This window comes from Eptesicus fuscus, chromosome 3 (assembly GCF_027574615.1).
Source record: "Eptesicus fuscus isolate TK198812 chromosome 3, DD_ASM_mEF_20220401, whole genome shotgun sequence".
NCBI lineage: Eukaryota > Metazoa > Chordata > Mammalia > Chiroptera > Vespertilionidae > Eptesicus > Eptesicus fuscus.
In genome coordinates, this window is record NC_072475.1 from 69,146,774 (window position 1) to 69,154,737 (window position 7,964).

At 42.8% G+C, this 7,964-nt stretch overlaps 1 pseudogene; it reads left to right on the top strand.

The window, feature by feature from the left end:
• Positions 1-2,385: 2,385 nt before the first annotated feature.
• LOC103290665 (alpha-ketoglutarate dehydrogenase component 4-like) lies at positions 2,386-2,694 on the top strand (annotated as a pseudogene).
• The last annotated feature ends 5,270 nt before the right edge of the window (positions 2,695-7,964 follow it).

The following is a 7,964-nucleotide window of genomic DNA, read 5'->3' on the forward strand; positions in this document are numbered from 1 at the left end:
CTAGATCTCAGTCTGCTGTTTACAGATTGTATCATATTCTTCTCTCCATAGCATTGACTGGCATCTAAAGTTATTTTTGCTAAAATCTGCCTGTCCCAAGGCATCAGATGGTAATTTTCAAACAAAGCATTAAAGACTCCTTTGAAAAGTACTGATAGCCCATTTTCTCTAGCTGTTGAGCCTTTCCACACTATAGGTGGAGGATCTGGGGCCTTAAATATTACAAACTTTTGATCCCCAATACAAATTGGGCATAATGCAGTTCGAACAAGAGCCCACATAGTGAAAGATGACAAGGGCATTCATTTTCCTGAGCCTGATTTAAGAGAGTACCTTTTGATATCTTAATTCCTTTATCCTTGAGCATGCGAGCTAAAAATTTACAATTATGTTTTTGCCTTTTTCTCGAATTCTTCCCCATTATAACCTGGATGAAATAAAAGACGTTCCCATCCACTTACAGTTTGCGACTCCGAAGCTGGCAAGGGCTTTGTGCGCATTGAATTTCCTCACCTTTTCGGTGAACCTCCCACCTTTCTGGTGAATTTCTTTTTTTCTTCGTTTTTGCTCAGGCAAATCTTCTTCTCCAGATGCCCCATGTTGAGCGCCACAATGTCGCAACCTTTTGCAGTGAAGATTCAGGATCTAAAGAAGGGGCTGCACACAAACGAATGCACTAGACAAGAAATATGAATTTAGAAGGCATGGGGGGCCAGGCAGAAACCTTTCTCTAGTGGAGAGGCTCCCTGACTTCTCAGTCCTGTTTGCTTTTATTCACTTGAATACACATTTGCCCTTTAGGAATGCATATAGGCATATCAAAGGTAAAGTTTGGTAAACAGTAAAAGAATTATCAGGATAGGGGATTGGGTTGAGCCATTTGGCCAATAGCAGGGCAATATGATGCTGATTTTCAGCCCTGCTGAATTAATATGCTAACTACTGTTGGTCTTAGCCTCCAGCAGTTGTTCTGTAATTTAGTTGTAATTTTGATGTGGTTGTGGAGGATGTGAGTACCTCATTTACCTATGCCACCATCTAGTCTAGAACCCCAAAGATTTCTTTTTTAAAATATTTTTTATTGATTTCAGAGAGGAAAGGAGAGGGAGAGAGAGATAGAAACATCAATGATGAGAGGGAATCATTGATCGGCTGTTTCCTTCATGCCCCACACTGGAGATCAAGCCCACAACCCAGGCATATGCCCTGACCGGGAATCAAACCTCAACCTCCTGGTTCATAGGTCAATCCTCAACCACTGAGCCACTCCAGCTAGGTTAGAACCCCAAAGATTTCTTAAGAGGCAATAAGGAAACACCAACAATAAAATGAATGTGTGTGTGCACATGTACATCTATATTAGGATTTAAAACTTCTATTTAGTAAAGGCACCATTAAAATGGAAAATACAACCTATGCATTACAAAAAGACATTAACAATATGTATGTCCAACAAAAAGTTTCCATCCAAAATATACAAAACCCCTACATATCAGTATCAATATGAAAAAACAACTTTTAAGAAAATTAAGCAAATGGCATAACATATTTTTCACAAAAGAGGATATCTAAGAAAATAAACTTATGAAAACATATTATTCAATTTTATTATTTAGTGAGAAAATACAGAATAAAACCATAATATACCTGTATATATTAATAAGAATGGCAAAATTGGCTGGCGTGGCTCAGGTTGAGTATCAACCTATGAACAAGGAGGTCAAGGTTCAAGTCCCGGTCATGGCACATACCCAGGTTGTGGGCTCATTCCCCAGTAGGGGGTGTGCAGGAAGCAGCCATTCAATGATTCTCTCTCATCATTGATGTTTCTATCTTTCTATCCTTCTTCCTTCCTCTCTGAAATAAAAAAAAAAAAATTGTCTTTTAAAAAGAATGGCAACATTGAAAATGACCTAAATAAATTGTTGGTGAGAATGTGGAGCAGTCAAAACTTAACTCTCATATACTGCTGATGGTAGTGCAAATTGGTTTACCGATATAGAAAAATTGGCTGGCAATATCTTTGAAAAGTGAACATAGGCTGATCCTATGATCTAACAATTCAATTCCTTGGTATATATGCAACAGAAATACATACATCTGTTCACCAGATGATGCATACAAGAATGTTTATAGCAGCACTATTCATAATCTCTCAATACTGGAATCTACCCAAATATCCAACAATATAATGAATAAAGTAATTGTGGTATATTCCAAATAAAATATTTTGCAGCAGTTATAATAAAGAAACTAAAAATGCACATAATAAAATAGCTAAAACTGATGAATATAGAGCAAAAGAGGTCAGAAATAAAGTATATACTATATGACTTTATATGAAATGCACAAACAAGAAAAAAAGAATATATGTTGTTGGGGGTCATGAAGGGCAACAAGATGATATTGGCTAGCAGGGTCATCAGGTAAAGTCAGCCCCATACTCCATTAATAATGCTCCCTGACAGAGGAAGTAATCATAAACCCAAAGTGTTAGAAGTTTTGATCTCAGCAGGACCATCTCACTCTTCTTCAACCTCACAGCAGTCTAAGGGAAGTAAATCACCAGCCTGGCTGATGCATCAGGGTCCTCCTGACACCGCAGAAATAATAAACACATTACCTCAGAAATACAGAAGGACACTTGTGTCTCAAGAAGAAATTGAATTTATCCAACCTGAAGGTCCAGAATAAGCACTGACAATGTGGCTGCTGTTTGGTATCAGACAAAATAATAATCTTTACAATAAAGGACTTCCAAAATAACAAATGAGAAATTATATATTAAACTTTAATTAATATTCTATAAAAACTATACTAAATTTAGACAGACACTTGTATCTTCTCATTCACGTCTGCTAATCAGCTTCTCCATAACCTTACCTAATTGTTTATATACTTTATACTTATTAAAGCACACATTTAAAAAATAGAATCTATGATGTTAAAAGTTAGGTTAATGTTTATTTTTTAGGGTAGTGACTGAGGAAGAGCTTTGGGTGATTCTGTGGTCCTAGTGATGTAACATTTCTTGATCTGCATGCTCTACTATAGTATACAGGGTGGGACAAAAGTAACTTTACAGTTATTTATATGGAAAATAATACAATAGTTAATAAATAATAATACAGAATAAACTCTGTGCTTTACATACAACTATAAGCCTACTTTTTCCCCACTCTGTATTCACCTTGAAAAATATTAATGAGCTCTATACTTTTAAAATACTTTTATATTTCAATAAAAATTTCAAAAATTTTCCTTTAATGTAATTGTTTTGATGGCATTAGTTTCACACACATAAATTACTAATAAGTAGATGTGGTCAAAGCAAGGATGCATTTTTAGTGATCTTTAGCACTTTCTAATTTTGACATTTTAGTAACTTTCATCTTGCCATATTTTAGTCATTATTCAAATGTATAGATATAATTTATCTTCAAATATTAAATAAACATAAAGACATGCTCATAAGCAAGATTATAAATCCAAGTGATGCACACGTACATCTTCATTCATCTCTGTGAGCCTCGTGTTGTGTGCTTTTCATTCTGTAAAGGTCATGATTGCTCATAAATTCTCTCCCTGATGAGAAATTAAACTCATTTTCCCAAAGCAAGGACTGTTCTTTACATAGTTTGAGGAGCCTGAAATAGTCACTCTCATTGAGGCAGACAGTAGAATGGTGGTTGTCATGTGTTGTAGGGAGAGGGAAATAGAAAGGCACAAGGTTGGTCAAAAGGTACAAAGTTTCAGTTATATAAGATAAATATTTTCTAGAGATCTTATCTCTACCATAGAGCCTCTATAGTTAACAATACCTTATTGTATATTTAAATATTTGCCAAGCAGGTAAATCTTATATGAAGTGTTCTTATCACATACATACATACATACACAGGGCAGGAAGAAACTTTTGGAAGTGATATATATGTTTAGGGTAGGGATTTTGGTGACAATTTCAGAGGTTTATACCCATCTCCAAACTCAACAAGCTATATACATTAAATGTACAATTTTTTGTATGTCAATCATATCTCAATGAAGTGATTTTAAGAGAATTCACAATGAAAATACTGATAAATTTAGCTAGATATTTTCAGAACATAAATTTTTTAAAGATAAATAAGTAACACTTAAAAGAAAATAATAAGAAATTTCATTAAAAATAAAAGAAAATGCCAATTAAAGAAAGTCATGTATATAATACATGAGAGGAACATCAACTTATTGTTCTACTTATTTATGCATTTATTGTTTGATTCTTCTATGTGTCCTGACCAAGAATAGAACCTGCAACCTTTACGAATCAGGATGCTCTAATCAATTTAGTTACCCAGATAGGGTTACTTATGTTCTTAGATGATATTTAATACTGACAACATTTTTTATTTTTTTGAAACTTGTAGTAACTAGACAATCACTTGATGATATGCAACAGAAGATAAGTATATTCACATTCTTTGGGTTAGCATTTCTACTAAAAATCTAGTCTGTAATGTAGACTTCTTTTTTTCTTTTATTTAAATATATTTTTATTGATTTCAGAGAGGAAGGGAGAGGGAGAAAGAGAGAGATAGAACCATCAATGATAAGAGAGAATCATTGATCAGCTGCCTCCTGCACATGTCCTACTGGGGATTGAGCCTGCAATCAAGGCATGTGCCCTGACTGGGAAACAAACCATGACCTCTTGGTTCATAGGTTGACACTCAACCACTGAGCCACACCAGCCACACCAGCCACACCAGCTGAGCCACACCAGCCACACCAGCTTTTTTCTTATTTTTAAATTTATTGTTGACACTATTACAGATAGGCCCCATTCCAGACGCCCCCTTACTTACCTCTACTCAGCCCCCACCACCTTCCCTTTGTCTGGCTATCACCACACGGTTGTTTGAGTACATAGGCTATGCACATACGTGTTCTTTTGTTTTAACTTATCTTTATTGTTGAAAGTATTACAGATGTTCTTTCCCCCCCTCATTGACCCCCTCCTCCCTACTCCTCCCCCCTCTGCAGGGGCCACATTATTGTCTGTGTTCATGGGTTATGCATATATGCATATAAGTTCTTTGGTTAATCCCTTCTCCCCACGCCTTCCCTCTGAGAATCCTCAGTGTGTTACATGCTTCCATGTCTCTGGATCTATTTTGTTTGTCTGTTTATTTTGTTCATTAGATTCCACATGTAAGTGAGATCATGTGATATTTGTTTTTCTCTGACTGGCTTATTTTGCTTAGCATAATAATCTCCAGGTCCCTTCATGTTGTCTCAAAGAGTTAGAGATCCTTCTCTTTTACAGCTGCATAGTATCTTACTTTATAATAGAGTAACATGCAAATTGACCGCACCTCCGCTATGCCCATGATTGGACCTGCGAGAGGCAGGGGGCGGGACTCCGGGTGCCTATATGGCCGTTGAGAAAACCAAGATGGCGGCCGCCAAATCCTCTTAGTTCCCGGGGTCCTGGGGAGCGATGGCAACCCTAGAGGGGCGTGGTAGGGAAAAGCCAGAAGCCTCCCTGGGTCCCCGGCTGGATTGAGATGGGGGGGCGTGGCCGGGCACGGCCAGCAGCCTCCCGGGGGTCCAGTGCTGCATCGCGACCTGGGGGGCGTGGCCGGGCACGGCCAGCAGCCTCCCGGGGGTCCCGGGACCCATCGCGACCCGGGGGGGCGTGGCCGGGCACGGCCAGCAGCCTCCCCGGGTCCAGGGCTGCATCGAGACCCGGGGGGCGTGGCCGGGCACGGCCAGCAGCCTCCCGGGGCGGGGTCCCCGGCGATCGCCACCCTCGCCTAAATGGCTGGTGCTGAGAGGGATCAATGGGGCCAATGGAAGGAGCAGGTGGTAGTTGACCACCGAGGCCATCTGCAGCAGCTGGATGCAGAGTTTGGGTCCACGTTCTCCAGGTTGGCCTCCATGGGGCCCGTGTCGCACCCATTGTAGCCGAGTGGGCATGCTGGCATAGTAGCCCCAGCATGAGGCCAGCTTCCCAAGCCAGGCTGCGGAGGGAGGGAGGGCCTCTGGGCTGGGAGCACTCCCTGACCCCAGTGGACAGGGCACAGAGCAAGCAGCAGAGAGCTACTAGGGGTCGTGGGTGTGGTGGCCTGGCTTCCAAGAGGCTGGCTTCAGCTGCTGTGGCCTGCGCTGAGGTGGCTGGTGGTGGGGGCAACTGCGTGGGCGCATCCGTGGCTGGGGCACTGGGAGACGTGGGACTGCAGCCCAGAAAGCGAGGCTCAGGAGGACCTGGTCACCGACCCCGGGCATTGAAGCCGCCTCCTACAAGATGGATCCTAGCCTAGGTGTGTGGGAAGCAGGTTCAGGAACCTCTCCCTTTGCGGCGCCAGAGCCCAGGCCTGCCAGCGCCCCAGAGGAGACCCCCACCAGGATCGGGGGCTTGACCGGTCTCTAAACCAGGGTGGCCATTAGCCCAGGCCTGCCAGCACCCCAGAGGAGACCCCCAACAGGATCGGGGGCGTGACCGGCCTCCAAACCGCCAGTGACCCTAACCCAGGCCTGCCAGCGCCCCAGAGGAGATCCCCACCAGGATCGGGGGCATGACCAGCCTCTAAACCGCCCTCAGCCCTAGACCAGGCCTGCCAGCATCCCAGAGGAGATCCCTGCCAGGATTGGGGTCATGGCCAGCCTTCAAACTGTGGCGGCCCCTAGCCCAAGGAGGCCTCCTGGCCGAGGACGCCTGAGTCTGTTCTTGACCTAGGGCCGGGCTCTCCCCGCAAGGGACTCAGAAGCCGCCAGAGTCTAACTGCCAGTCTCTGGGAGTGCATCCACTGTCCACCAAAAAGTAGGGCCATCAAAGCATTCAGTCTCAGTACAGGCACAGGTCCGTGGCTGACGGGGTGGAGGCCAGACCAAAACAAAACAGCAGAAACACCCTGCCCACCTGGGCAGGTACTGCTGTAGTCCACGTGGCCTGGGCAGTGTAGAAAGCGCTACCTTCTCCCAGGTCCTGTGCTGGCACTGCCGCCTCGCTCACCCTCAAGCCCCCCTGAGTCCTGACAGCAAAGTGTGTGGGGCATTCTGCAGGAGTTGTACCGTTCTGAGTGCTTTTGCCCAAAGACACACTTTGGGATGAATTCAGAGCCACATCTCATTTCCCATGAGACTGGAAGAACCATGTGAAAGGATTTTGACAAAAGCTTTCCACATCTCTGTTTATTCTTTTGAATCCATAAAATGACCTTAAAAAAAGCATCCGGGCCACCTAAGAAAGAATGCACTTTCTGGCCAGAGCACGCAGGATTCTTTTGCCCAACAGGTTAAAGGGAGCAGAGCTGGCCCAGTGGGGATGGCCCTGGTGCCCTATGAGGAGACCGGGGGAATGGGGTTGCCGAAATTCCATAAGCCTCTTGCCACCTTCTCCTTTGCAAACCACACCATCCAGATCCACCAGGAGTGGAGGCAACTGGGAATCACAGCCGTGATTTGGGACATGGTGAGCAAATCTTGAGGGGCCTCTGAAAACATCTGCAACTGATTATAAGACTGGTCTTTATTTAAAAAGAAATAAAAGAACAGCTTTGTTGAGATATAACCCATATACTGTACATGTCACCTAAAGTGTACAATGAACTGGTTTTTTAAAGTAAATTCAGAGTGGTACAACCATCACCATGCTCAATTTTTAAATATCTTCATGACCCATCCCCTCCAAAAAAACTTCTACCCATTGGAATCACTTTCCTGATCATCTTCCCCAAAATAGATTGCACTTTAAAGGTGGGTAAAGGAAAGTTGAGGGAAGTTAAAACACTGCACAAAGGATATTGTAAGATGACAAAGCCCAAAGTGAAGATGATGTGTTTTCTTTAAAAAAATATATATTTTTAAAATTTCAGAAAGGGAGAGGGAGAGAGAGATAGAAACATCAATGATAAGAATCACTGATCAACCGACACCGGTTTGGCTCAGTGGATAGAGCGTCGGTCTGCGGACTGGAAGGC